We start from the raw sequence: 27,945 nt of genomic DNA on the forward strand, positions 1-27,945 counted from the left end.
ACTTCAAAGTTCATCCAGTCCTACCCCTGCCATGGGCAGGGACACCTTCCACTATTCCAGACTGCTCCAAGCCTGTCCAAGCTGCCCCTGGACACTTTCAGGGATCCAGGGGCAGCCACAGCTGCTCTGGGCACCTGCGCCAGGGCCTGCCCACCCTCACAGGCAGTGAACAATTCCTTCCCAATCTCCATCTGTGACCAATGGATCCCAGCCTGTAATCAATCACCACCTTGTCAACCACACCAGAGCAGTGCCACATCCAGCCCAGTCAGCTGCTCCTTGAACATTCCGTGAGAATGAAGGAATGACTGACATTATCCAGCAGGAATGACCTGTTTAGATGTTTAAAACATTTCTTTTAGGAGGCACCCTGCACATAAAAACTGCACAAAAGCATTTCGGTGTTGTGTGATCAGCACTTGCAAAGAGGCCCAAACCCGGGCTGGTGAGGAGCGAGCAGTGGAGTCCCTGTGCTGCCCGGAGGATCGCCCTGGGCCGTGCGGCAGCAGCTGCAGCGCTGTCCCCCAGCACCAGCGTCACCCCTGACTGTCCCGCTGGGCTCACACGGGAGCTGCAATGAGGAAGCGATGGATGGAGCCGGGCCCAGAGCAGGACCCGAGCGCGGTGCCCGTGTCGCGCAGGGGAACCCGCAGTGTCAGCCGTGCCCCAGCACCCCTAAACCGGCATCTTGTCCCAACACCGATTTTCGGGTACGCCGGTGCCCCAAGTGCCAACACCGGCAGCACCGACACCGTGACCAATGCCAACGGGGGAGAACCCGTTCCGGTGATCCCACAATGCCGGGGCAGCGCGGCGGGCCCGGTCTCGGGGCTTAGCAGGGCCTATCCCGGTCCCGATCCTGTCCCAGTCCCAGTCCCAGTCCCAGTCCCAGTCCCGGAGTTCGGCACAGCATGTCCCTGCAGGGCCGGTGCCGGTGCCGGTACCGGTATCGCTGCCGGTTCTGGTCTCTCTCGCAGGTTCCCGGCCCCTCCCGCCCCCTGCTGGCCCCGCCCCGGAAGCGCCGCCCGGCGCGCGCGGCCAATGGGCGGCAGCGCCGCCGGGACACGTCGCGAGCGGCCGCGCTCCCGTCACCCCCCGCGCGGCGCCGGGGCGGAGGGGGGGTTGTTATGACTCCTCCCCCCACCCCGGAGCGCCGCGTCCGCCAATGAGCGACGCCGTCTCATCGGGCCAATGAGCGGCGGCGTCTCAGCGGCGCGCGGGGGATGGAGCGCGCGGCCCGGAGCCGCCACGGCGCGCGCCCCCCGCGCTAGGGCCGGACCCCGGGACCCCCGGACCCCCAAAAAACCGCCCCGAAACCCCCCCGCAGCCCCCGCTCTATGCGGCGGGGCCGGCCGAGCCGCAGGCCTCGCTCCGCCGCGGGGCTGCCCTTGGCCCGCTGAGCGCCGAGCACCGGTAAGCGCCGGGGGCGGCGGGCGGCTGGCGCGGGGGGGCACCGGGGCGCTGGAGACGTGCGGGCGGAGGGCAGAGGGCCGAGCGGGTCCCGGAGAGGGGCCGCGAGCCCCGGGGGGGCACAGGGAGAGGCACCCGGAGCGGGGGGGCCGAGGTCGAAGGGGGGGGCACCGGGTCGGGGTGGGGATGGGCGGGGGGCAGCGGTGGCGGCGGGAGGTGGGACCCGGAGCGGGGCGGGGGCGGCGCGGGGTCGGCTCGAGGGGAGAAAGCGCCGCAGCGCGGGTGGGGAGAGGACGTTGGGTATTTTGGGGGGGCGGCGAAGGAGGTGAGGGGCTGTTCGGGGGCTGCAGAGAGGGAGGATGGCTCGGGGTGGGGGTTTGGAGGGGCCGCAGGAGGAGCCCGGCGCTGCTCGGTGTTTTGGGGTGCGCAGGCTCGTGGGGAGCCGTGGGAGGCATCGGAGCTCCGTGTCGAGCCCGCAGCCCGGGCCCCCCCTCCGCCCTTCCAGGCCCTGTTTTTTGGGGTGGGGATGTTTTTTTCGCAGGGGTGCGGGGAGAGGAGGGGGGGAGTGCGTTTTGGGGTGAGGAGGAACAATACCAAAAGTTGTCTGAAATGGTAATTTCCGTTTCCCATTTCATCATCCCCGGGTAGGCGTTAGCCCTGCGTGTGTGTGCGCAGGGCCGGGGCCGCACCGAGCCCAGCCGGCCCCAGCCCCGCGGCTTTTATTTATTTCCCAGTTTAATCTTTAAATCGCTCCGTGTTTCTGTCCTCCGAGGAGCCTTTGTGTGCCGGGGAGGGGCTGCTCGACACCTTTGCCCCTGAGCAGAAAGGAAGAGAGAAGGGGAAAAAAAAAAAAAAAAAGCCTCCCAAGCTCAAACAGCTGCAGCCCAGGACGAGCCTCCCCCAGCCCGGGGATGGACTCATGTTTAGAAAGGCAAATGACCTCGGAGGGAGCCGGGATGAGCCGAGCCCTCGGTGCCCTCTGCCCTTTCCCAGAGGGAGCAGCTGTCCGGGGTGTGCGGCTCAGAGCGGGCCCTTCATTGAGGCACAGGGGCCGTGTGTTTACGGCTTGGCTTCTCCTCCAGGCTTGGGGATCTGTTTTGATATCCAGTTGCAGGAAAGGGTTCCTCCCCCCTCCTGGTTTTGTACACAAAGTGCTCTCTCACCACTGGGGACACGGCTCTATAGGCAGAGAGCGAATTCCAGGCAGCTCTTGAAGCAAAATTCCCTCCTGAGATGGCTTCTGAAATGGGGTATACACACCATTTTTACCCTCTCTGTAGGCAAAGATTTTTAGGTGAAAACATCTGTAGCTCTTTGTCGTGGCTGTGTGCTTTGCTGAAATTTACATAAATTTAAGGAACTTGAAGTTCGGTGTATTTCTCCTTTCTTTGTTTTGTTCATAAAATGGAACATTTTTATGTAATGACTCCAATTACTCCCTTTTTCTGTGGGGGAAAACCACGGAGTCACGGAGAGGGAAAAGGAGATTAACTCTCACATGTTTCCCAACGGCATCGATACATTCTTTGTGTGCTCCCTACCAGGAGCTCAACATTTAACTTGATTAGCTTAAAAACGGGAAAAGTTGGCGTTTTCACAGGCTGTTTTCCGGCAGATTCCAGGTCGGAGTGCCTGCTCTGGCTGTGGAGGGGTTTGGAACGCGATGTGGGGCACGGACAAACTCCGGGCACGGCGTTCGCTTACCGAGCTCCGTGCCCTGTTCGCTGTCCATGGGAAGCGCTCGGCGGGGCAGGATTTGGCTCGGAGGGGTGGGCTGCTCCGTGCCTGTGTGTGGGCGAGTTCTGGGGGCTCCGTGCGAGCCCGTCCGGGGCTGCGAGTGCGCTGCCCCGGCGTTGGTGGAGCTCGGCGCTTCGCACGCCCCGGCCCTCGGTGGCTCCGGGAGAGCTCGCCGGTCCTGCGGGAGGTACCCGACCTGCCGGGGCAGATCCTTGCCTGCCAGAAGGGCTCTGCTGTGAACCCGTCCGGGCGAGCCGGGGCTTGTGTCACCCCGGGCTGTCTGAGTCACTGCGAGGGCTTGCTGTGCGAAACTCAGCTGCGAACACGCTGGCCTTGGAGCACGGCGAGCCCTCGGTTCCCAAGGCTTTTTTGCCTCATTCCTGTTGTAAATAGTGACCGAGGAGCCCCGGCCATGTCGGCGCTGGAAACTGGAGATGTTGCGTTTCGTGTTCCACACTTGGTTCTGCTGTTCAGTTCTGCTTCTGCTTTTAGAAATGAACTCTTGTCTCTTGTTCGTGTCTCCATTTCGTAAAAAAAGCATGGTTCACAGCGAGCTGATTTATTTTTTTTTCCATGGGCAGCTTTTTGTTTTTATGATGTTGCAACAGCATTTTCTCAGACTTAAACCTGCAGATTGTCCAGTTTGAGGGTTGGATTTGGACGGGGGAGGAAATATTTAGAAAAAAAATCCCAGAACAAAACCCCTTTGGCTTATTTTCTTCCTTTGCGTGTGGTAGGCAACCTGATAAGATTATTTTATTTTCCACTCGTGTTTTAATGGGCTGAGTCCCCCCCCAAATGCTCGTGAACAAAGCGGAGCGTCATGCCGCGTTCTTCCGCTGCTCAGCAGAGCAGACAAATGCATTTCTCTGGGGTCAGTGAGACTCGTCGTGTTAATCAATACTGTACCAGCAGTGTTCCCTTTCCAGGGAACCAGATGGGCTACTTACAACTGGTGCTGATTATTTTAACTGTGTAATTGTAACATGGCTGCGTGATGACAGTGTTTCCTGCAGATACTTCAAAGGAAGGTTCCCGACGAGTGTGTCTTTACAGCGTTTAATCTGTCCTCTTTGTCTTTATGTTGTGGCTTTTGGACATGTGTTTGAAGTACTAAGAGGTTTTTTTTCCCTTACCTCCAGCTTTTCTATACGTTAAAAGGAGGCAGTGCTCTGGAATGATGAAGTGTCTCCAGTGTGGGAATAAACCCAGGGTTTTAGCAGCTCCCACAGTGGTGGGCTGGTTTCAGTGAGTTTTAGATCCAGGCAGTGACTAAGCCAAAAGCTGGGAAGAGATTTAAGTGGCTGTGAGGAAATGGCAATATTTTTTTAAAAATAGTGCATGTGGCTTTGTTTTGGGGAAAATATGCTGTGTGGTGACTTGAGCCTTAACTGGGACAGGCTAATTACTCGGTGAAGAAATCCTTCTCCGAGGGAAGGAAAGGCACAGGGCCGGAGCTGGTTAATTGCATTTTGTAAAATTATGGAGTGACGGCTTTCTGAGGAGGTCTGCCCCTCTTCCTGCCCCGTACCTGAATTTCAGGCTCAGCAGTTGCCTTACGGATTGAAATTCCTCCTGGGTATTAAGATTTAATGGTGGTAGACCCAGAGCAAGTAGTGGCAGGTACTGCTGCTTTTCAGTACAGCAAAGCAAATAATACTGGAAAATATTTACATGGGGGTTGTTATTCTCCTCGTATTTCCTTGATGAGCTCTAGTAAAGGTGCTTGTGTGCTCCCTCCATCTCCGGGGAGAATTCCCTGTATTTCGGTTGTAAAAGGCTGTGGAGAGGAACCGGTGTCTCCATAGCAAAGATTCCAGTGTTTCGTGATCAGCTCACATATATTTTTACCCCATCTAATTTAAACCAGTCTGCACGACACTCACAGGAATGATTTGTATGCAGCTTTTAAATATTTTCCTCCTTCCTGCGTGAGGGATTAGCGGCACAGAGCTGCTTTTTCGGAGGGTTCTCAGCCAAGTGTTACGTAATTTGTGTGCCACCGATGCACGGCCATAAAAAATACTCCCATCAATGTTAAGGGAAAGCTTGTGTAGGCAATTATTTGAAATCACAAGCGTCCTAAGCAGGTTTGTGCGGCCTTAAGATCTGGGCAAAATGCTGCCTTTGGAATCCTGCTGGGAAGGGGGGTGGGAAGCTGTCAGCGCCCGTGGTCTGGAGGCTGGTTTTGAGCACATTCTACTCCACTTTTTGAGCTTTCCTGTGTGAGAACTGATGTTTTCTGGTGTGTTTTCTCAGGCAACTGTTGGGTATTTAAAAATCTTAATTTCTCTGAGTCTGGGTGGTGGTGCTTCAGCTGAGGTTGCTTATGGGTGATGCCAATTTGTAATCTTTTACGAGGGTATGGGGAGAAAAAAGAGTAAAAGGAAGCTTAAATGCTAATAAGAGTGAAAAATCTGCTCGGCATGGAGCACATGAAGAGAGCGGGTGCACGTCGGGCTGTGGAGTCTCCATCAGCTGAGCTGGGGGCTTTTAAAAATCTGCTCTAATTTTTATGCTGCATGTGGAATGGCTAATCCCATAAAAGCCTCGCACCTTTTGACAGATGAAACGCTGCTGTTCTTCACTTATTTGAGCAAAATATTTTTATAGATGGTATTAGCTCTGTGGCTCTGAGGGTAATGCAGTCCTTACACGAGAAAGATCTTGCTTTGATCTGACAGCTTTCAAGATCCATTTCCAATCTTGGAGTTCCATTAAGACTGTTTGTAATGGTGCCCTCAGACTTTTTTTCTGTTTATGTGACTCTTTGGGGTGTTAACGTTGCTCTGTATTTGAGTTCTTTTTAATAAACTGAGGGAATAATTGGGGTCAGGAAAGGAAATAATCATGTTAGAAGGTGCAGTTAATTATATCAGGTATTTTGGGCTCCAGAAATCTTTGTCTTGATTCTAATGTTTTCTTCAAGTTGTAGTGAAATTATCAAATCATCAAACTAGGACAGTGGGGCAGGGTGATGTGTGGTGGTTAATTCTGGGAGAGGGAAATGAGTGTGGCTGCAGGCTTGATGTCTGTGAGAGCTGTGGAGGATAGAAGGGATGGTTTCTCTGGTGAGCAGCCTCTTCCCTCTTCTGTGGGGGAAGAGATGCTCTTGTGTGTCTATCCAATGAGATCTAGATGGTCCAACATGATTTAAATCATCTTGTGTCCATCCTACATGACCTGCATGGTCTTTTGTCCATCCAGTGGGACCTTTGTGGTCCTGTGTCCATCCAACATGATCAGTTTGGTCCTGTGTCTGTCTGGTGGGATCTTTGTGGTCCTGTGTTGGTGGTTGTGTGTACTTCCAGTGGGATCTCTGGCTGTGTGTCTATCCAGTGTGACCCACATGGTCCCCTGTCCCTCGAGGATGGTGTGGGAGCCCCGTGGCTCAGCAGCCTCATGCAGGGCTCGGGTGGGTGCTGGCTCTTGCAGGAGCAGCCTCCTCTCTCCCTCTGCTCCTCCTCCCACGTCTGAGAAGCCATCCTGGCTTTTCCTGCCCCTCTCAGAGCTGGCTGGGAAAGTGTGAGCTCCCAGAGAGGACGTCTGAAGCCTCCATCTCCTCGGGTTTCTGCTGGAGTTCACCACCTGGGTAAGGTGTGCAGCTCATGGCTGTGTAGCTGCTGTGAGCAGGGGCTGGAACTGCAGCCTGGGGAGGCTGGGAGGCACATCCTCACGGTAACCCCATGGTGAGCAGGTGGCAGTGCCAGGGAGGGAATGGCTGCTGGAGTCAGAATAAAGTGATGTGTTTTTTTTCTAGGTCAGGGTTGAAGGCACTGTCAGGGTGGTGATGTGCAGCATATATTACTGTCTGCATTGTCCCTGCCATATGGATGTGTGCACACTGCCCTTGGCATTCAGGCATTGAATTATTTATCCTCTCCAAATCTGGAGGCAGCCTTTCTTCCTCTGTCTCAAAGAAAACCAAACTTATCCGATGAGTGTTTTTAGAATAAAGCTTCTGCTGTGAATTACTGCAGTGGCAGGAGCAGGGTATTGATTGTATGTTGCGTTTGGATTCGGAAACCAAAGGTTACAACACTGGATATCTTGTGGAAACACTGAAATATTTATTTTGCTGGTGGGTGCAAGTGTGTCTGTGCTGGTGCTGGGTTCGTATGTGGTTGAAATGCCATGTAATGAAATTTCCGGACTTGGAGAATGGAAAGGGTAGAGAACTTTGTAGTGTGTGTAAAAGCAGCTTTGTCTCTGCTGTGTGTGAGGGGATGGATGTTTTTCCAGGGAGAAGGCATCTCCTTTCCTCTGTGATTTGCTGTGAGAGCAATGTTAAGGTGGTCCTTGTTTGGGTGATGGTTTCAGGTCCTCTCTGAGGATGTGGGTGTTGGCAGGGTGTCATGGTGGGGTAGTTCCAGGCTCGGGGAAGCACAGGCTGGAGGGAGCTGGCTCTCATTATTTTTGAGAGACTGACAGCTTTGCAGGATAGAAAGAGAGTCTCGAATAATTTACCTTTAGAGCAGCATGAAGCTGCTAAAACTGTGTCACAGGCATGGGGAAGAATCAGAGAGTCAAGAAGGGAATGTTACCCTCTAAAAAATTCACCACAATCCAGAGGCAGTGTGTCCCTGAAGGCTCAGCAGCCAGAGGCTGGGCTTGGAAATACGGTGCTGCCCTCAATATCGGGATGTGAAATGAAAGGATGTGTAATTAGGAACTCCAAAAAAAAAAAAAAAGGCATTAAATAGCTTTAGAGGTGAATGGAAGCTTCATTATTAAGCACCAACTGCTTAGCTGCAGTTCATGGTGCCTCTTCCTTTCAAATCACGCACACATGAAAGTGCTCCCCGCCCCCAGCCGGGGCCTTATCGGCTTATCTGGGCAGGAGTTCAGAGCCATAAAAACTATATCCTGCTTACACCTTCCAGCCGGTCCTGTGACCTGTGCTGTGTAAACAAGTTGTACCAGGAGCTCCGAATGACTGGTAAGTGCCTGGGTTTCTGCAGCTGGTTAGGTCCAGGAGGAGCCAAGATAAAGTTCCAAGAAGTTCCCCTTTGGGAATGGTCTCCTGATAGCTGCTGCAGGGAGGAGGTGGCAAGGCTGCGATCCTGCTGACTGTGGCAGTGACTGTATCCCATGGAAAGCACTTTGGGATAGACTTTACACTCCGGGGCTGGTGTTTTCCACGTTCTGCAGGAGGGAGGGATGGCTGTGGCAGATTGTGAAATGTCAGCCTTGTGGTAACAACACCGACCGGCGCTCCGCGGTTGCGTCAGGCCTTGGATGTGCTGGAGATGTAAGCCTGTCTATAAATAATATATCCATGTATCTCTGGATGGACCAGATTAGCCGTGCAATGCTGGGAAGAGATGTAGGTAATGCAGGGAAGGGGTGTGGGGGGGGACACAACCACCCTGCTCCTGGCTGTGCTGGGGGGTTGAAATAGCACCGTGTGCTCCGGTTGCGGCGCTCGGTGCTGCCCACCCCGAGCTGTCCCCGTGCTTTCATCTTGCAGCTCTGCACAGGCTGATCCATTTATCCAAGCTGGGCTGCAGCGAGCACTTTGGGGATTTAGGGTGTGAAACTGCACCTTTCTCAGCAGCCCAAGGGTCCAGTGCACGGGTTTGAAGATGAAAACCTGTTCTCCTTGAATGTTGACCTGTTTTATTTGCGTGGTTTCTTGTCCCCACGAATGGGGAATATGCTGGGTTTGGGAATTAGGCTGGCTGCTCTGGTTTCCCTTCTCACCGTGGCCTGTCCTGGCACGTGTTGGGGTCCTGTGTGGTGGCTCTCTGTTCCTCATTTTCCCAGCAGCCTGGAAGGTTTCTGGCTCTCCCAGGAGATCAGAGGTGCCCTGTGTTACTCACCTGCTCCGTGGTGAATTCAGTTCCCTTCCTCTGTGATCAGCACTGGAACTGGGGTGTTAAACTGGTTCTGTGGTGAGAGATGAATTCCTCTGAGTTACTCCAGGGGGGAAGGGATCAGACAAGAAGTCAACTTCGTGGCTCTTTCCTGGTGTGCTGAGTAGAGCTCCTTGGTTTAGGGAGCTGGAGGCTGAATTTAATTTCCCCCTGCAGTGTGTTCTGTCTGCTTCACCCACCAGGATGTTTCTTCTCCCTCCTGTCCATCCCTCCCCTTTCCCAGGAGCCTCATCTGATGGAGGTTCTGCTCTTGCCTTGGTCTTCCTCATCCAAGATTCTTGTCTCTAATTTTAGCCTTCTGCCTTTTGAGGTCCCCTCCCGTCTGTTCCTGCCTTTCTCCTTCTCTCAGAGTTGTTCCTGCATCTTTCTCTCCCTCAGGGAGAGCTGGACCTTGTTTTTCTTGGTGGGAGGAGAGTGTGTGGGTGTGTTGAGGTGAAGGCTCCTGGGGTGTGGGGAATGCTGGCAGGGATGTTTGGGGTGCTCTGTGCTCAGAGGGAGCAGCTCCTTCCCTCTCCTGCATATCCTTGCTGTCCTTGCTTGGATTTGCTCTTAGAATCCCTCTTTTGTGGGTTTATCCTGTGTTTGCTCTCTACCCTGACGTTTTTGGTAGTGGTAGTGCTGCCCAGCAGCCTGGTGTCCCTGAATCTCTGCCCTTCTCCCTGCAGGGAAGCTGCAGGCTGCCTGGTTTTCCTTGGAGTCTCACTTCATGTTAGCATGCATTTGCTTACATTTACAGAGAAAATGACTTTGCTAACAGGGAGGCATCTGACACAGTCAGGTCTCCTCAAAGGGGTGTGGAGCCCATCAAGGAGGGCAGGGAAGCTGGCCCTGGAGCTGGGCATCCAGGAAGGCTGCTCATCCTGGTGGGATCCACCTGCTCAGAGCCCTGGGAGCACCGTGTGTGCAGCATAATCTGATTTGTGCCTGGAATATAAATCCTGGCTGTTGCAGACATGCAGCCTGGGGTTTTACAAGTTCTTTTGTGAAAACAGCATTCAGCCCCTGCACTGCTGCAGCAAGGAGCTTCCCTGGAAACCCAATCCCAGCAATTAGTGAGGTTTGCAGAGGATCCTAGCAACTGCTGCTGGGGTTCCATTGGCAGGGGTTAGGTTTTGTTTTTTAGACTGTTTACAGTTGCATTCTGTGCATTGTGTGGGAATACATAAACTAAACAAGAAGTTCCACCTCAGCATGAGGGAGGATTGCTATGGAGGGTGGCAGAGCCCTGGCACAGGTGCCCAGGGAGGGTGTGGGGTCTCCAATTCCATTGCAATCACATCTGGACGTGTTCCTGTGTCACCTGCTCCAGGTGACTGTGCCTTGGTGGGGGGTGGGACTGGATGATCTCCAGAGCTCCCTTTGAACCTCCATATCCTACAGAGGGAGAGGTGGAGCAGCACTGAGCTGAGGTGATGGGGAAGCTGATCCTCGGGGAAAGTGGAGCATGGCTGAATATATTGGGTGGTGTGTGACTTCGGTGTTTGTGGGTAAGCTGAGCTCACCTGTCAGGAGTTTTGTTACCCAGATACTCTCTGACCTGACTTGCTTTTGCCAGCAGTGGCTCTGCTGGCTGGGGAGCCATGCTCTCCACAGGGTGGTTATGTAAAACCCGAACGCGCCGCGCTCGCCCGGCTCGGCTTTACAGCGTGCACGGGGCTCGGGCTGGGACTTCAAAGCAGGGAGTTTGCTTTATGGCTGAACCTATGAGCAGTTTTATGTGCAGGGTGGAGTGAACTCGTGGAGAAGATTGCAGTTTTCCCACTGTCATAAAAAGTTACGATGCTCATGATCCCAGCATTGTTGCGTAGGCGGAGGCAGGAGCAGATGCAGAGGTCAGCGGGAGCGAGCACGGAGCGGCTCAGATGTGCCAGCACGCTGAATGCCCTGCTCTGTGTGCCCAGCTCTCCCAAACGCCTTCAAAAAGTGCCTTGTGCTCTTTCTGGGCTTCCTCAGAAACCTGCACCTGTGTCACTCGCAGAACAGGCAGCGCATTTCCATGGGAAAGGAACTTGGCAGGGGGGCTGTTTTCCAGGGCAGTATTTTAGACCCTGCTGAAAACGTGGCATTTCAGTGGCACAGACTGTGAGGCAGTTTATAACCTCCTTCCTTTCTCTGGGCTTTTCTTTGGGGTACGAGCCAAGGGAGTTAAAAAAAAATAACCAAGTGGCTGCATCTTGACGAGCCTCATTCCAATTAACTTCCCTCATGCTCCAGAAGATAGATTCCCTAAACTGAGATACATTCCCTTAAAAAGGACTATTCAGGCGAAGTGGTGATGGTGGGGGAGTGTGATCAGCTTTTACAGCCTTAATTGTGGGCTTTTCTGATAGTATTTCAGTGGCCTGTGCTGTCTTTAAACCCTGGTGGGGTATAAGATTCTCCCAGCTGTGGAGTCACCACCCCAAATTCTGAGGTATAAAACACCTTCCCGTTCTCAGCAAGCTCTAGCTGATTAAAATAAGTCACTATTCCAGTTTCAGTCAGGTCTCTCTAAATATAAACTTAACCTCTCCTTTAAACCTTTTTCTGCTGGGATGGGGAGGCATAAATGTGGCCTTTGTTTGCAGCCAGGAAAATTAAAGGTTCACAACATTCAGAAATGTGCATTTCAGATCTTCTGAAAACCTGTTTCTTAAAGAATGTTTCTGTTTGGAAATGGGCAAATACTTTGGGTGTTCTTCAGCTGGAAAAATTTTATTCTGATGAATAGACTAAAACTTAGGGGGAGCAAAAAAATATTCTGATCCTTCTCTTTGGGTGATCCATTAGCTGCTCCAGCTGCCTTTTATTTATTTTTGTAGACACATGTGTGAATGTAAACATTTTATCTGGAATGGCCTTGCAAATGTTCCCGCATTAACATATATTGTCATGGAGAATAATTTTCATTTAACTGTAATTTGCTTTATATTTTCCTGCCTGGTTGCCATGGAAACGCAGACGGATGTGGCAGGGACTCCTCACAGGAGCCAGGTTATGGATTGCCTCTCTAATGGACCTCTGTTAATCACACTGCAGCCTGCACTGGAGGAACCAGGGCTCTTTGCAGGAGACACTTTATTTAGATAAACTCTGAGATGCCTGTGCTACCCTAGCTTAACATTCAGAGTTACCAAGGGTGTTTTTCCCTTCTCCAGAAGTTTTTTGTCATGAGAACTGTATATTATGCTCCTGGAATTGAGATATATTTATTTAAATTTAATGTCGGTTAGACTTGATTTTCAATTTTCATTTCATTTGCTGTAATAGCTTAACTGGTAATGTTCTTTTCTGGGTTCAGTTTAAGATCTGAAACGCTTGAAACAGAGCAGTGAAACATTTGTTATCCTTATCCCTGTGCAAGAAGTTGACTTGCTTTTCATAATAATGTGTCTGTGCTTTTGTGTTTCCTTTTGGCTGCCAGCAGGTAGAAAGGGGGCAGAGATGGGTTGTGTTAAATTTATTACCTGTGGATTTTGGGTCTGTTTGCACCTCTTCTTTTTGGCTTCCTTGTCCATGTCTGTGCCACAGCTGCTGTTCTGAGCTGAGCCCAGAGTGTGTCCAGGGAAGGGTCTGGAGCACCAGGAGGGGCTCAGGGAGCTCAGCCTGCAGAAGAAGAGGCTGGGGGAGGATCCTCTCACTGTGGAGGTGATAAAAAATGTGTGGATGTGACACTTGGTTTAGTGCATTGGCAGTTTTGGACTTGATGATCTCAGAGGCTTTTCCAAACTGAACTGCTCTGTGATCTCCAGGATTATCAGTGCTCAGATTCCTGACGTTTTAGGATGCTGATCTCTGCCTTTGTCTGTGCTGGATCCTTGGAAGGAGCTGCCTTCTAACTACTGAGATAAGAATCCTGGTGGCATGTGTTCAACCTGAACCCACCAATTAACAAATGATTCATTTTTGGTTAATGGGGATGAGCTCAAGGAGAGAAAATCAACCACCCAGGATTCTCTGCTCTGGGTACTTCGGCAGAAACCTCAGATTGTAACTTAGAGATGTGAATTTCACTTGTCTCCTGAATCAGACCCCTCCAGATGATTTTCTGGGTGGGTTTTAGGGGAAGTTGTTGCTGCCCTTCCCTTGCTGCTGGTTGTGGCCAGACACCCATGGCTGGTTACGTAAGGCCAGATTACTCCAGCACGTGGATGCTTCCCCATGCAAATGGTCTCACAGTTATTTCTTGGTGCTTTACAGCAGGAATTGGGTAACATTTTGTTCTGTAATGCAGGATGAAGAAACCCAGCATGTTTTTCTGTAATGGCGTATAAACAAGTAGTGTAACATCCTATTTCAGGCGTTTGGAGGAGGAAGGGCTCAGGAGGGGAGGCAGGGCTGAAGCAAAGCTTTATTTTCCTAGACCTACACACCAGATTTTAGTAACTCTGCCTTTGGTGGATGCTGTGAGTGTCACAAACGAGCTGGTTTTTGAGGTGTGTAAGCTCAGTTCAGTGGGTGCTGTGGATGTGGGGGAGCCTTGGTTGCAGAGGTTACTTCTGGTCCCCTCTGCATTTTTGTGTCTTTTACCAGGTGATGTTGGTGCTCTTTTGCTGCTCACAAGGGGTGAATGTGATTCATAGTCTAAGGCAAATCTAATAATTTTTATAATAAAAGTCTGAAAAATGGCTTGGCTCTACTCAGGACTTTTGGGTCTTGTGTAGACTTTTTGCATTTTTCCTTTATTTTTATTTTTCCTTTCCTTTTCTGCCCATTGTCTCAGGAATGCTCAGAATTGAGCATTTGTGTTCCCCAGTGGCACATTTGGGATTCCCAAATGCACCTCTGCAGGTGAGGCCATGTGCATCCAGGCAGTGCCATCTCTGGATGGGACAGTCAGAATACCTGGCAATTTATGAGCTAATAAACTCTCTAATTATTGATTGGTCTCTCATTCATAGTGTTGCTTGCATTTTATTTTTATTTTTTGGACTCCCGGATCCCTGCACACCTGCCAGGTGTTCTTCCCAAAGGTGTGTCCCTGAAGGGTTGGTGATGAATGGCATTGTTGTAGGTACAAGGCAATGTGACTAAGTCACCTTTTGTGGCCTGGGAATGGACTCCTGCACCTGATAATTGGGTTAAACATTGGCTCATGGTGGCCAGGAGAGCAGAGAGGCTTTGGTGGCCATTGAGGTGTTTGGCTGCTTTTAAGTCCCTTCCAACCCAAACCACTCTGTGATATTTTTCAGGTTCAGTCACTTGGGTTCAGGCAGCAGCTAATGCTGCTTTACCAGCACTCATAGAAAAGTGTTAATTGCAGATAAAACATTATAAACCAAACTGTTGTTCTGCTCCTTTCAGTATGGTGGACACTCAGGCTGACTTTGAGCCACTCACCAGCCCATGTTGTGCCACGAGCACAGCTTTGAATTTATCTCTGTTAATTGTGCCAGAGATCTGGGAGGAAAGAGCACTTCTAATGCATTGCTGTTCCCCAAAAATGGTGCAAATCAGGACGAGCTGGGGGGGTGGGGAGATGAGAGGAGCTGCCTTGTGTGCAGTCGTGGGAAGAGGGATTTCTTCAGGGAATGGGTGAATTGTTTCCTTCTGCTCTGAGCAGCCTCTTAATGAGCTGCCCTCTCCAGGGTGCAGAGAGATGAACCTCCCATGGCTGACTCCAGCCTGGGAGGCTTCCACCACATCGCTGCCTTCGGATCCTTGGCGCTAAAAATACATCCGTGCTGCACAGCAGACTGCAGGCACGTTAATCTGTTCCCTTTAGGAAGGAGACTTGTGGTACTGGGTGAACAAACTGCTGTGGAAATTTTATTTTTGCTGCGCAGCCTCTACCAGTTTTCTTCTTCCAACGGAAAAATGTCGTGGAAATCATTGTTCTGCTTGGAATTCCCTCTCTGACAACAATAGCAGCAATGGGGTGGGGTGCTTTGGAATTGTTTAGTGAGGAAAAGTTTTGGAGGAGCGAGCTCTCCCAGGTTGCGCTGGCTCCTCCACGTGATTGCTCTGCGCTGCTCAGGCTCCTGCAGGAGAGTTCCCACCGCTGGTTTTTGGGACATTTCTGACCACTCCTGCCTCTTGCAGCACAGCTCTGGGTTGCTCTGCCCCCTTCCCCCATTGAGCTGGGCTCGTTTGGTTGTAATTCAGCGTGTTTTCCTGGGATGAGGAGGAATGAGGGCCTGCCAGGCTGACAGCTCAGAGCACTCCTGCAGTTATTGCAGCCTTTGAGTGCAGTGATTCATCCCCAAGGCAGACACAGCTGTGCCCTCCACACCTCCCTGGAGCTCCAGCCATGTCACACCCTGTGCTCCAGCCTTTCTGGGATGCTGCCCTTTCCTGCCAGCCTTTGTTCCCAGGTAACTTTGGGAATATTTAAGGGCAGCAGCAACGCAGGGGCTGCTTTACACACAGCTCAGGGGCTGGAGCTGCATTTTCTGCCTGCTGTTGAGCAGCTCAGTAGCTGATTTTCTCCACGAGTTACAACTTGAATTGCTGCTGTTGGTGCCAGTGGGGCGTTTGAGGTCTGGGATCCAGGCTGGCTCCAGCCAGCGTTGCGTAAGCGCGTGGAGCTCTGCTCAGCGCTTTGTTCCCTCCCTGCCTTTTGCCTCTCCAGCTATTTAAGATTCAGAGTGTATTTTCCTCCTTTGATGTTTGGCTTACCTTGACAGGCTGGGAGAGCTGGGCTTGTTCAGTCTGGAGAAGGTTCTGGGCAGACCTTAGAACCCTTTCCAGTGATAAAGGGGCCCCAAGAGAGCTGGAGAGGGAGTTTGGACAAGGGCCTGGAGTGGCAGAACAAGGAGGACTGGCTTCAAACTGAAAGAGGGAAAGATTTAGATTAGATATTGGGAGTAAATTTTTGGCAATGAGGCTGGTGAAACCCTGGCACAGGTGCCCAGAGAAGCTGTGGCTGCCCTGCATCCCTGGCAGTGTCCAAGCCAGGCTGGACTGGGCTTGGAGCAGCCTGGGACAGTGGAAGTTGTCCCTGCCATGGCAGGGGTGGCACTGGATGGGCTGTGAGGTCCCTTCCAACCCAAACCATCCCGTGATGTTGGCACAGGAGCTCACCTGCTCCACCAGGCTCTGTTTTCCTTGGATGTGCTGCTTCTGCTGCTGCTCATTAGCACAGGCTCAGACACAAGCTGCTCAGACAGCCTAAACCATTTGTAAGGAAACTGTCTTTAAAATATGGATGGCATTAGAGGGACTCAGGCTTAAAATTAGAAACTGTTTATGATGCACAGTTGTAGTTGTTTACCTTGAACCATAATTATCTTATTTCCTGAGTTAAAAACGTCACGTCAGCTCGCTGAAGCAAGATTTGATGACAAAGGAATTGTTTTTAGCCACCAGCAGAGCAAAGAACACTTCAAAATGTGTGTCTAAATATGATTTTATAACCTAAAGTATACCACACTCAGGATTTTAAATTGGCTCTGGAAGTTGCGTGGGCTTCTGGGCCGGCCATTTGGCCGGGGATCAAGGGACTGGGTTTAATCCTGACTCTGTCCTTTTGTCCTCTGAGCGTTTTCCTTGCCACCTTCTGTGCTGTTTGTTTGGATGGCTGTGTGCTGGAAGGGAGGGCTGGGCCCGTTCCCCGGGTGGCTGTGGCCCCTCCTGGGCTGTGGTGCTGCAGGGCCTCCAGCCCCTCTGAGCACAGAGCCATGGGCACAGGGATCCAGGAGCTTTCTGCTGGCCTGGGGGTTCAGCTGGGCTCTGGACAGGGGAGGAGCTGGGCACCAGGCACAACTTGCATCCCTCGAGCCTCTCTGAAGGGTTGGGGCACCTCAACGGGCAGTTTGACTTCCTTATTTTTTTCCTTATTACTTATTTCCTTATTTCACTGTTAAGCAATGCTCTCTGATCCCCTGTGGCTGAGGCAGCCTGTGCCCTCCTCACAGCCTTTTCCAGACTGGATTTCTGTACCCTGAGTGAGATGGCAGCTGCTCCTTCCTTACCTGTGCCTGGCACTGCCAGGATGCTGCTTTCCCAGCAGAATGGAAAGTGGGAGGGGAGCAGCTTCTTTAATGATGACAACTGCTGCTTAAACCTGTTCAGGGCTTAGAATAGAAAGCAAAAAAAGATCAGTGCAAGCTGTAGGTGCTTTCAATGTATGTGGGATTTTTAAGGAATCTTTTTATCCTGACCTTAACTTGCCAGGCCCCAGACAATAGGGGAGGGATGCTGTGTGGAAATCAAGAAGGTGCTTCCTTTCAGCTCTTTCTTTACTCTGTAATTTGAGGTGGTTGTAAGGCACTTGTAACTCAGGAATTGTAGACTTGAGCACATTCTACAATTACATTTTTAATGTTGCTTTCTGGGGACCTCCTGGATTGTCCAGCCAGGTAACATGTCTGATCCTACACCCCTGGGTGTGGGGCTGCCACCTGCATATTCCTAAAAAACCTGAGTTTGAGTAGGTGAGCTGTCTGGTTGTAACATTCCTGTCACTACAGAGTTTTCTTGGCTGGGGAGGTGATATTGAGCCTGCTCAGAATCCAACCAGGAGCCACTCCATGGATGTTTGCTGTTTTTCCCTATCTGAGACACTGTCTCTTCTTGAAGGCTGAACAGTGACTTCTTGGCTCCTTCCTTGACTCCTCCTTGGCTAATGAGTGTGCTTTAAAATGGGATGCTTGCACCCTTTTCACCAATCAGCATTCAGAAAGGAAAGGAAATAGTTCAGGTATTAATAGTAACCTGGATCCAATTTGCCATGGAATTACAAGGATGCAGATGTCTGGGACTGCAAAGGTGACAAATGTCTGTCTGTCACTCTTTTCTTTTGAAAATTGGTATTTTCTCGGTGTGTTAAAGCTGAGCATGGAGTAAGAAATGCAGTTTAATTTTTAAATAAAGCAGAGCTTGTGGCCCAGTGGCATCATTCACCCTCTGCTTCCCTTAGGAGGAGGTGCTGAGGGAATTGAGTGGGACTTGGTGAAGGCACAGGGAAGGATTCAGCCAGGGGAGGGCAGGGATGCATCTGTCCCACCTCACTGGTGTTTGGGAGGAATGGGAAGGAGGAGGAGCCTGAACTTTGACAGCAGCTGTGAGCTCATTTTAAATTGCAGCTTTAATTCCAGAGAACATCCACCCTTCTTGCCTTCACTGGGACACTGAAGTTCAACACCTTGGAGCTTAATCCCCATCCCTGGAAATGTCCAAGGCCAGGTTGGAAGGGGCTTGGAGCAGCCTGGGATAGTGGAGGGTGTCTGTGCCTGAGGTGGGGGCAGGAACAAGATGAAATTTGAGATTCCTCTCAACCCAAACCATTCCATGATTCTGTGATGTGTCCTCACAAATCCTCACCTCCCCTAATTCACTGAACAGCTTGGTTGTTCCTGAATTTAGGCTTCTGTCAACCCCCACTTGCTAGGGACTGTGTTGTCCATGTCAGACTTTCAATTAAAACACTTAAAGTACAGTTTGTTTTCCCAGGAATCACATCTTTCCTGCCCTTTGTGCTTATTGCAGCGGGACAAATTAAACCTTGGGCTCTTCAGCCCACACAAGTATCTATGTTTTTGAGGGCAGTATCAGCTTATTTTATATTTTTTTATCAAGTGGCACAGACAACACAAGCTTTAAAAACTGTAGATCTCAGCATACATCTCATCTGCAGGGCAAAATAAAGGAACTTCAAGAATTTATCACCTACTTTCATTCCAAAAGTAATCTAATTAAATTTTACTTGATGCTACAATTTTGTCACAATCAAACACACTGAAAGGTGGGGTTTTTTAGGGCTAGTGGAGTTCTCTGTGTGCTTTGGCTTTTCACTTGGGTAGCTGCTGCTGTTTGAGCATAGTTGGTTTGAGTGCTGCAGGAATATTCATAAAGTGTAGTGAAGGGCAGGTCCTGGAGCTCACCCCAGTGCTGGGAATCTCTCTGAAATGGGTGGGAATGTGATGTTTTGCTCTCTGTGTGCCTGGAGATGGCTGCACTTGGCTGCAGGGGATATTTATCTCAAATTTATATGGATTTCTTGGAAACAGCTCTTCATCCCCCTTCAGATCCACAGAGCAGCACCTCTTCTTTTCCTCCTCTGTCTTGAGAGTCCTGAGCTGCAGGGAGTGGTCTGAGGGTGCTTTTCCAGGCTCCTGGGGGAAATTGCCACAAATCTGAAGATCAGTATTCACTGTCCATCCCTTGAGAGGCCAGGAAAGGTTTCCTGCTGAGTTGGGCATGGATGGGATAGGCAAAGCTCCAGAGACAGATTTCTGTGTATGTAGCATCTTTTCTTCCCCAAACTCCAGCAGAAGGAACCCATGGATATTTATGGAAGACTGTGGGGTTTGTAATGCTGCTGCTTGTGGGTTCTTCCCCTGTCTCCATTTTCTCAGGCTCTGGAATTACAGTGGGATTTTAAGCATTTTTCCCCATTCCAGCAGGTGAAAGCTCTGTCAGGCTCTGCCTATGGAGTGCATTTGAAAACACTTCCAAATTTCCCCTCCCTCCAAATTTGCTGTACTTGTTCCCCTTGATTGTATGTCAGAGGTAATGGAGCTTGTCTTGGGAGCAGGAGCTCTGTGGGTCCTGGGTGCTCCCCTGGGTGTGTTTTCACTGGAGCCCTCAGAGAGATTCCTCATTGAAATTCTCTCTTCCTGGAATTATTTTGAGGGAAGCAGATGAGTGCTGTGGAAAAAGGTTCTCTTACTCCCTAGAGATTTTTTCCATTCAAAAGTTGGTCTAAACCAGAATCTAAATCTCTGATACCCTGTGATGCTGCCTAGTTCTGGATCACCAGAAAATCTGAACTGTTGTAAGTCTGACTTGGGGTCCAAATGCAGCTTTGTCCCTGGAAGAACCACCAATGGTGGGCACACATTTGTGGGGACATTTTCCTCTGGATCTCCTGGCATGAGACAGAGCAGTGCCTTCCTTCCTGTCCCCTGAGAAATGGAGATTTAGGCAGAACCTTTCTGCATTATTGATCAAATTTAGAAACACTGAGGTGTTTGAAATCATTGAATCTCAAACACATTTTGCATGGGGACCCTTGCAGGGGTCTCTGCATCTGCTCAGAGCTGGTTTATTCCTTCAGTGGAGCCAGTTCCCACCCTGCTGCTGGGTCCAGTTGGTGTTGCTGCCACATCCCAGCTGCTGTAAAGAGTCTAGAACTAATGTCAGCATTTTTCAGGTCACAGCTTGGGATTGTAAAGCATTTTCCATCTTCAAATACTAATTTCTGTGGAATTGCAAGATACCCTTTTATTAAGGAGGTTAGAATTATGTAATTCCCATTTTTTTGATGGAATGCTGGCAGAAGTTGCATGCTGTGCTCTGAATGTGAAGTCCTGATCTGTGTGTGGGTGCAGCAAGAATCACTAATTTGGGGAGGTGCTGAGGAACCTCGTGGTCAGTGCTAAGATCAGGAGTTGGTGAGAAAATCTAGAACTTTAAGCACTTAAATATTTATTTTGGTAGAACTGTCTACTTGCCCAGAAGTTCCAGATTGCTTTGTGTTAACAGAAAATAAAGTATCCCAGGTCTTGAAAGACTGAAGCTGTTTCAAACCAGGATCTGGCCACCCTGAGCACGTGATTTTCTGGTGTTTGTGTGACCAGTTTGTTCCATGGTGCACTTGCAGGTGGCTCCTGAGCTTGGCAGGGTTGGAGCTTTGTCCATGGCCAGCCCTGCAGGTTCCCAGGAGGGACAAGGGCAGTGATGCTACTTTGTGAAGTGACACATTTTCATCAGCCAAAGCTAAGAAAATGGGATGGATAGATGTGTTTATTAATTATAATGTGGTTTTTGGAAGTGAGGTTGGGTTGAAATTGAAATGTTGGATTCCACGGATCAGGATCGTTGTGTGAGTGACCCGACCAGGCAGAGCCAGTGAGGCTGTGCTGGCATCTCCCCCTGGAGTCTGCTGCATTCCTGAGTGGTTTGATAACAATTCCATTTAAAAGTGGTGCCATGTTCCTTGTGAAAATGACTTGGCTCACGTGTGGTCCTGTTCCAGCGTTAGGATACTTTATGTATGTTTATATGTGAGCCAAGGAATGAATAAATTTGCTGTATGTGGGCCAGCAAGCAGCTGTAAATAGACCTTGAAAATGGTGTAGCAGTGTCCTGGGACTGATTCCTGTAGATTTTTGGTGATGCTGATGACAGTTGTTGCCCAGAGCAGCTGTGGCTGCCCCATCCCTGACGTGTCCAAGGCCAGGCTGGGGCAGCCTGGGCTGGTGGGAGGTGTCCCTGCCCACGGGGGGATGGAATGGGATGAGCTTTGGGGTCCTTCCAGCCCAAACCATTCCACCCATCACTGTGTGACAGTCACTCCTGTCAGCAAGCAGCACTGCTGCATTTCCAGACAAGGTAGCTGGAAGTTCAGTTTTCCCCCCAGTTTTTCTCTTATTGCTGTTGAAATGCTAATTAGTGATGTGACTGTTACTATGGAGAGGAGGATAAAAGGAGCAGAGGAATCCTGCTGGAAGAGGTGCAGTGCAAGTACTACCATCGTGTTCCACAGGGCTGCAGTTCCCATCAGGGGATCCCTTGGAAAAACCCACGAGGTGGCCATGTGCTGATATCTCCTTTATTCTTCTCAAAGAAAAATGCCAGGAAACTTCCATTTTGCCCATCTGGAGAAGTTTACCTGCTGCAGGATTCCTTTCTTTGAGTTAGGACCCTGGGCTTTCACATCTTCCTCTGGGTTTTGGGGTTTGTTTTGGCCTGTTCCTTCTCACTGAGGCTCCCAAGACTTCCCTCAGCCCAGCTGGAAGCAGCTCTCCCCTGGATGCAGCTGCATTGCTCATCTGGACATCTTCCCTTTGGCTTTTCACTGGGGAGTGAAAGTTTCCCAGAACAAACACTGCTCTCCCAGGGTTCCTGATCTCCACTGTGCCTCAGTCCCAGCTGGCCTCAGAGGCTCTCCTGGATGGTTCTTGGAAGGAACCATCCCATTGGAAAGCAGCTGTCCAAATCCAGCTACATCAGAGTTGTTTGTAAGGTGGTGAGTGCTGGTAAAGCATTAAATTGTCACAACAGGAAATTCAGATTTTTTTCACTGTAGCTGGAGCCGGGGTCGGTCCCTCAGTGTGGTTTGCAGTGCTCAGAGGTTGGGTGGAACATTTGGGGTTTGGGGGAATTTGGCAGGATGTGGAGCTGGCAGTTCACCTTTTTACCATTTCTGGTGAAACAGAAATGTTATGGTAAATGAAATGGTAAAACATTCCTGGTTTTAGCAGACCAGAATAGCATCACTGGGACTGGGGGAGGCCCAGTGCTCCCAGTGCCTCAGGGGGATAATTTCCATCCCTGTGGGTCCCTCACCATCCCACTGAGCTCCTCCAGCTTGGGAACAGTGAGGAGTGCAGGTTTGGGTTTGGAATCTGCCAGCCCTTTCATGTGTGCTGGTTAATGAATGTAATTCCCCTTGGCCTTGGGTGCTGAGAGCTCCTGCTGGTTCCTGCCCGGCATCAGAAATCTCACTTTGGGAATTTCTAACTGGAAAAACATCCTTGAAAGTACAAGAACTGGTTGGGGAAAAAAAAAAAATCAAGTTTTGATCCACTGCTATTCAGAGCAAAGGTGTGCTTGAAAAGAGAGGGTTTGTGCCATGGATAATTCCACAGGGGTTGTTTGGGAAGGTGAATTCCTGGCACAGGAGCTTGTTCTGGCCCTGCCTGTCTCAGGGCCCTCATTTGTAAATAAAATGCCTCTAAGCCCACCCAGATGGTTACAGGAACCTTGAAGCAGGTGATTTTTAAAAAAAACTATTATCACAAAGTTGTGGAAGAGGGTGGATGCTTGGCTGAGCTTCCACTCTTTCCTTTATTCCTCTGTTTGTGCAGAGTTGTTATCAGGAAGTTTATTTGTGGATTAGGCAAGGGTTTGTACTTGGTAACCTTCATGTACTCAAATCCAGCATGCGTGTAGTGAATAAAAATCACTTGTTTTAATTTTCTAATGAGCAAATCCCCGTGTTTTTCAGATTACACAGCGTTTTTGGGACACACCTCTGTTGGATTTTAATATATGTCCTGTGAAGAACAGCTTTCAACTATGGAATCGGTAAATATTGGCTTTGCTTCTGTCCAAAATTTCTGGTTTATTCCCTCACAAGTGCTTGTGTCTCTGTTGGATTGTTTGGTTTTGAATTTTTAAAATGTTTTTTTTCTTTATTTTCTGAAATTTGAAAGCAAAAATTGCAAGTTTTATGGAATATATAAAAAGTACTAACCAAGAATATTTTGGAAGTTGTCTGTAGTCCTGAGATGTCTTTTTAATTTTAGATAATTTTGAATATAGCAAGTTTTTCTCTGACCTCAGTGAAATAAAAGTGAACTTTCCTGCGTGGGCAGTTCCAGCACAGGTTTGCCCAGCAGACTGTGCAGCTTGTTGGTGCTGCTGACTGCTGAGTATTAAATAATACCACAGTCCTCTTTCTTTCTCTTTGCTTTCCAAATGTCTTGAAAAAACCCAAAATCTCTGAGTTTCCCAGTGTTACATCTCCTTGTGATTAGCCTAATTGAAACAGATGGCACCTATGTTTGATTTTGGGCAGAGAAGCCTCCCAATCTGCTGAGACTGCAGTTGGATGCAACGTTAGGATTCAACTTTTTGGGAGCATTAACAGATGCAGAAATAACAGGCTGTTGTAGAGTGGAATTTAGGGGGAAAAATGAGATTTTTTTTTTTTTTTTTTGCCTCTGTTTTGTGTGAGAGGGTGGGAGAGGCTGGTGCTGCCCTGGAAATCCTGGTGGTGGCTGGAGCTGGAGACAGGGCTTGTTCTGTCTGTGTGTTTTTTTGCTGTGCTGGTGGTTTGGTGAGATGGGAGCTGAGCAGGAGCTGGGGGGATGTGCAGGGCTCAGGGTCACCCCCAGCACGGCCAGAAATCCTCTGGGGAAAGCTCCCAGTGGATAATACAGAGTGTGGCTGCTGCCTTGGGGCCCTGGGTCCTTGGCTGACCTCTGGGATTATTTGTGATGAGGTTGTCAGCACCATGAAGGCTGGTGCTGGGGAGCTGCTCAGTGTAGTCCAGCCTGTTCCATTGCAGGCTGTCTTCTGGTGTCTTTTGTCCTGGATTTTTAAGGGGAAAAAAAAATAAAAATGGTTATGTTTAGTGTGGCCGTGATAATTTTGAAGTATTCAGATGGAGACAAGATGTTATTTCAGCTTCCCCTGGTGAATATTAATAGCAGGAGAAGCATTTCACAGTAAGACAAAGCAGAGCAGGCATCGGTGACTCTCCCAGTGCTGTTAGGTAATTAAAGTGTATCAGGTGTGAGCCTTTTCCTGGCGTGTGCAGGAGCTCTGCCCTCCTTCCTGGCAGCTCTGCAGGGCCCTGAAAAACCCAGCTCAGCCCTGGCATCAATTATAAATCAGGCTGCTTGCTGTTTGCTGCCTGTTTTATTTCATAGCTGGGGACAAAGGTTTTTCCTTCTGAGTTTTGGAGTAAGTGTTGTTTGGCTTTTTTGAGTGCAAGCTGTCCTTTTCAAACCAGGATAACAAAATCTTACCCAAAATTCAGGTGTGTTTGGAAGGGTTTGCTTGAAGCCAGCCAGGTCATCAGAATCATGGGATGGTTTGGGTTGGGAAGGACCTTAAAGCACATCTTGTTCCACTGTCCCAGGCTGCTCCAAACCCTGTCCTGCCAGGACTGGGGCACTGCCAGCTTTGCTGGGCTGTGGCGTTTGCTTCTTTTTGCTGTTGGCAGGAGTGGCTGCACCACGCTGGGCTTGTCCTGCACCCCACAGCATCCCTGTGCCATGCCCGTGTCCCCAGCACCTTCCCAGGGGAGCAGAGGGGTCAAGGCTTCCCCCAGGCAGCAGCTTTGCTGGTGGCTTTGGCAGTGGTGTTCAGGGAGCTCCTAATGAATATGCAGGTGTGGGATTAAAGGGATGAATGAGGAGCAGAATTGCTTTCCGAGCTGCAGCCTGACCTCCCGAGAAGGGCACGATTGTAAAGCCAGGCCTGGAGTGGAAAAGCAATTACAATACATGCTGCCAGGATTGAATTGTCCTCCAAAGTCAGATGCTGCAATAATGGGAGCGTTGTTTAGGTGGAACGTGACTTCACTTAACTGCTGGTGTTTTCTATTAATGCTCTTAAACGTGCTCACGTTGGGCCCTCAGGTCTCACTGCTCTGGGGAAATGGAGCTCAGGAAGATATTTCTCTGCAGGAAGTGTTCTTCTGAGCTTGCTGCCTTTTTCCCGTGTGTTTTAGTTCTGACCCCTCCCAGATTAGAGGGCTGGAAGATAACCCTGTGGCAGTGCAGTGATTCTTTGGGGTGTTGGTCCTTGTGCAGCCAAGGAGAGCTTGCCATGGGTCCTGGCTGCAGAAGTGTTTTTGGCTTTTGGGTTGAGTAGTTGTGTTATGAAGCAGGGCTTGGGGAGGGAAAACCATGTACAAGAGGAATTAACAGTCTGAGAAGGGTGGGATTGTTCAGTGGGAGAGAAAGCACCTTTAGAGCTTCTTCCAGTGGCTCAGGGGGCTCCAGGAGAGCTGGAGAGGGACTGGGGACAGGACAGGGAATGGCTCCCACTGCCAGAGAGCAGGGCTGGGTGGGATATTGGGAAGAAATTGTTCCCTGTGAGGTTGGTGGGGCCCTGGCACAGGTGCCCAGAGCAGCTCTGGCTGCCCCTGGATCCCTGCAGTGCCAAGGCCAGGCTGGAAGGGGTTTGGAACAGCCTGGGACAGGGGAAGGTGTCCTGCCCATGGCAGGGGTGGGAATGAGATGAGCTTTGAGCTCCCTCCCAACCCAAACAATTCCATGATTCAGTGCAGCGTTAGAGAGGCAGAGCTGTGTGGCTTGTGGGTTTGCTGACTTCTGCTGGAGCCCTTTCTCCTGGAAAAACAGATTTTTTGGAAGCTCCATAAAGCAGCTGGGTGGCTCTCCAGGTGTGGGTTTGCCCAGAGCCTTTCACCAGAGCCAGTTTGGGTTTGTCTCCTGTGTGGGGCTGGTGGGGAACACCTCAGCTCCTGCTCTGTCCTCCCTGTGTGTGTCAGGTGGGTCTGCAGAGCCACTAGGAGCAGTAAATGTTTGTGTGGTCTCTTGGACAGCACTGAAGTGACACTGTCTAAATTTAACTTTTAAGCCTGTATCTTCACTGCCAGCAGAGGTTAAGCAGAGGTGGCTTAACTGTGAGCCTGGAGTTCTTTGTGGGTCAAACAAGCCTTGAGTTTTTGGACACAAAACCCTGCTGAGACCTACAGGAAAGAGTTTTTAAATCCTTCCCCCTGTCCTCGTGAAAAAGCTGCTTTTTCAACTGTAATCTCAGCACAAGCATTTGCTTTGAGTGGTTGAATTGCTGCTTTTACAGTTCTCTGTATTTTCCTAGAATTTGTTAAATTGCCAACGTTATTCACATGGCACTTTTGGCAGGTGCCACCTACATGCCCTCAATTTGAAGGTACCTTTCAGGAGCAGTGTAGGTAGGGAGGCTCCTCTCTTGCATGTCAGATGTTGGAGAGCGCAGCACTTCCATTAATTCACTTTCCCTGACCTTTCCACTGCTAATAAGCCAAGCTGGAGCACAATGCAGCACCTTAATGAACAGAGCTGAGCTGAGCAGGGGCTGCTTTGAAAGATGTCTCGCTTGACTTGTTCCTTGGGTGTAATTTTGGTCCATTTATTCACCATGGCACACACAGGAGTTCTTGGTGAGAGCAGCCCACAACCATATACAGCCCTTTTTCTCCTTCCTCCAGTGTTTAGAACTAGAGAAAACCATGTCAATAACTGCTTGAAAAGAAGCAAAATGGTTGGTTGGGCTTTTTCTGTGAATCTACGTGGTTTTGAATAATTTCATTCTCTGAGGGGCTATATTGTAACCAGAAAAATCCTCATTTTTAGAATAAATATACTTCTGAGTTAGGATTTTGTAGATTTATATCAGCTAATGTAATGTACACTGAAATCATAACCCAGAAGTGTGCATTTTTTGTAGATTAACATCAACTAACGTGTAATGTGCACTTTAAAAATCACGGTTGCATTTAGGAATGAGTTCATTAAAACAAGCAGACAGTGCATGGGACCATCATTTCCAGGAACTGCCAGCCTGTTATTTCCCAGAGAAGATTCCTGGGCCACCCAGCCTGGCTGGGTTTTTGGGGAGGGGATCTGTAGGTCTCTCGACCGGTTCCTGCTTCCATTGTTGTGCAATGGTGTTCCTGGGTGTGACCTCTTGGGAAAGTAAAAGTGCTGGGGGGCAGGTTGTGGGGTGGTGAGCGAGGGTTTTGTTTATTTATGGGTGTTCCACAGAGCACCCAGGGTGCTCTTCAAAGTGGTGGCCTCCGCCCTGAGGAGGTGACAGCGGCTGGGGATGGAGTGGCAGCGTGACACATGGCAGGGCTGCAATCCCTTGTTTTCCAGAGGTGTCCATCACGCTGTGATTTAGTGCAGATGATGCTCTTGGCAGCAGGAGGTCTGCCCGATGTTCCCACCTCTGGATCTTGGGAGGACATTCTCTCTTGTAATTCTGGGATGGAGCTTGGGATGTTCTTGTTCCCTCCCCTTTGGTGTAGGTAATGGTGATGCTGAGGTTTTGACGTTCAGATCCTGAGTTCTTTAAGTGAGGGGAGTGGTTTTGTGTTTAGGGAATTCATGCCTGCATCAGGAGATGCATGAGTGGCATCTTTGTTGGGGCTGCAGGTGGGACAGTCATTGTGCAAGGGACAGGCCAGCTGCTGGGCTGAGGTGGGAATTGTGGCTCACAGGTGTGCAATAGCAAGACCCAGAGTGTGAATTTAAAACCTTGTATGGAGGGAGATTTGGCTGAACCACCCAAGAGTCTGACACAAACAGGGAGCTGCCTGGTTCTGCCTTTTCTGCATGGAAAAGTGGGAAATGGTTATTGCCAGCAAAGGCAAAAGTGATGGATCTGCTTCACTGATAGCCCTTCTGACAAAACCAGGAAATAATTCTGAAAAATAAGTGTAAAATGTTGGATTGTCCCATCCCTGGAAGTGTTCAGAGACTGGATGGAGCCTGGAGCAACCTGGTCTGGAGGAAAGTGTCCCTGCCTATGGCAGGGG

At 50.0% G+C, this 27,945-nt stretch overlaps 1 protein-coding gene across 2 annotated transcripts in view; it reads left to right on the top strand.

Moving 5' to 3' along the window:
* The first annotated feature begins 1,198 nt into the window (after nt 1-1,198).
* The window catches only part of ANKRD11 (ankyrin repeat domain containing 11), a 125,928-nt gene continuing 99,181 nt past the window's right edge, over nt 1,199-27,945 (top strand). The window contains exons 1-2 of one of the 2 annotated variants that reach the window (XM_056500429.1): nt 1,199-1,413; nt 22,897-22,976. The gene's annotated coding sequence lies outside the window, so the exon portion shown is untranslated. Of the gene's footprint in view, nt 1,414-8,163; nt 8,399-22,896; nt 22,977-27,945 lie in introns of those variants that run through there. The other variant, XM_056500430.1, reaches the window with a different exon arrangement.

This window comes from Oenanthe melanoleuca, chromosome 11 (genome assembly GCF_029582105.1).
Source record: "Oenanthe melanoleuca isolate GR-GAL-2019-014 chromosome 11, OMel1.0, whole genome shotgun sequence".
NCBI classification, from domain to species: domain Eukaryota; kingdom Metazoa; phylum Chordata; class Aves; order Passeriformes; family Muscicapidae; genus Oenanthe; species Oenanthe melanoleuca.